Here is a 2,199-nt window from a genome sequence, read left to right on the forward strand (position 1 = left end):
TAGGAACCAAGAGCAATTTCTTGTTCACCCTACTATGTCCAAGCACCAATATTACTATGGCAGCCAATGTGTTTAGAACTGTGACAGTTATTATGGTTGTGGTTTGAAAAAAAATATTTTATAAAAAATATTTTTATTTCAAATTGGTTTGAAAAAATACATGTTTGGTTAAAACTGTGGTTGAAATTGAGGTTGAACAAAAAATAGTTTGATGTGTTTGGTTAATAATGTTTTTCAAATTAAGGTTATAAAATAACTAAAAAAGATATATATTAATATTGATAGTTTTTAATTGAAATATTGTACATTTAACTACTTTTAGTTCATCATGAAATAAACAATACTTTATATAATTTTTTTTAATTGTTCTATTAAATTATTTGTAATTCCATTACGTACAAAATCCATCCAACAAGAACTATAGTTTTCATGACTTCCTGAGCGTGTAACAATATCAGGTAAAATATCATTAAAAACAAAATTAGAATTGCGATCAAATTCTGCAAATACTATATCATCATGCGATCTCCTTCTAATATAATTATGTAGTGTCATTGAATAATTATAAACACTAGTTTTTTAAATAAAACACAATATCTAAGAATTTTTTTTGGATTTTTTATTTTACAGGGTCGGACCCAAACACCGGACATTTAAGTTTAGGCCAGACTTGGTTCGACCATGAATAGTGGAGCATGCAGAAGATGAAGATGAAGAAGAAGGAGAAGGGAAAGAGAAAGAGGAGTGGCTGGCGACTGAAACGATGGAGGCCGGTGGTGAGCTGTTGTCCACTATGCTATGTTTTTGGTCTTCTTCTTCGGACAATGGTGAATGCAACATACGAAGCAAAAGAAAAAGGGAAAGAGAAAGAGCAGTGGTTGGTGATGGAAACTGTGAAGGTTGGTCATGAGCTGCTCTCCACTCTTCACATTTCACGTGAACAGTGGAGAATGCAGAAGACTAAGGAGTAAACGAAGAGGAAAGAGAAAAGGAAGAGAAAGAGCAGTAGCTAATGTTGAAAATGATGAAGGTTGGTGGCGAATTGCTCTCCACTATTCACATTTCATATAAACAGTGGAGAATATAGAAAATAAAGGAGAAAACAAAGAAGAAGGAGAAGAAAAAGATAAAGGGGTAGGGGAAAAGTAGTGGCTGGTGGTGAGCTAAGAGAGCTGCTCTTCACTATACTTTGTTTATGTTCTAGCCGCCGCTGTCTTTTTTTTCGCTGTCATCTCTGTAAAATAATGTGTTTATAAACATAGTCGCAATAAACAAAAAACATAGCATTGCAAAAGATATGTAGTTTCTGCTTTAATAAAATTGAATTTTGAGCATAGATAATGATGGGGTTCATGCTTGAAAATTACAGTTCATTTTTTTTTATAATAATTCATGATACAAAATAAAATGTTTGCCAATTTTGAGAAAAACAATAATAAGTGATTAGAATTGGATATGGTTATGGATCCAAATGTTATAAATATCAATTTTTTGAAGGTGTAATTAAAAGGTTGTGTAGTAAGAATAACTGACCTTCCGTAAGGGACAAAAAGGAGAAATTCTAAACTTTAGTCGACTAGCCTAAGAAATTCACGTGAAGGGGAAAAAGTAGGAAAAATATACTGTCAAGAATGGGATTCGAACCCATGCCCTTTCGGACCAGTACCTGAAACTGGCGCCTTAGACCAACTCGGCCATCTTGACATTATTGTCAGTCATTGCAGTTTACTTATATATATATATAACTTTTTTCCCACTACCACGTAGACAATTTTGGCTGCTGGGTAAGGTTTTGATTGTTTAGAAGTGAAGTAGTGTTTGATTTTCGCTTCAAAATATATATATATTTTTTTAATTTTTAATATTGTTACATATAAACAATTTAAGATTATATAAAAAAATATTTTTAAATAAAATTTTTTTAAATTTACCCAGAAACGCCATACAAAAGAGGGTACAACTTTTACCTCTGAGCAGAAAAAATCAAAAGTACCAATTATTGATTAAAGCTACTATAAATGGACTTCAAAATTCTTTTCCATGATTGGTGGGATATATCCGTAACATCGCCATGACAACGAACAACTGTTGCTTTGAATTTCTGAACTATATAGCCCAGTCGATCAATTGACCACTACAGTGTACAAAAGCTGCAAGTTTTTCTAGGTATACTTGCAGTATGAGAAGACAGAAGTAAGA

At 32.2% G+C, this 2,199-nt stretch overlaps 1 non-coding gene across 1 annotated transcript; it reads right to left on the bottom strand.

Moving 5' to 3' along the window:
* Positions 1 to 1,623: 1,623 nt before the first annotated feature.
* Positions 1,624 to 1,704, bottom strand: TRNAL-CAG (transfer RNA leucine (anticodon CAG)). The gene has a single exon. It is a non-coding gene; the product is annotated as a tRNA-Leu (tRNA).
* Positions 1,705 to 2,199: the final 495 nt, after the last annotated feature.

Source organism: Populus euphratica, unplaced genomic scaffold, assembly GCF_000495115.2.
Source record: "Populus euphratica unplaced genomic scaffold, PopEup_1.0 scaffold446.1, whole genome shotgun sequence".
Taxonomy (NCBI): domain Eukaryota; kingdom Viridiplantae; phylum Streptophyta; class Magnoliopsida; order Malpighiales; family Salicaceae; genus Populus; species Populus euphratica.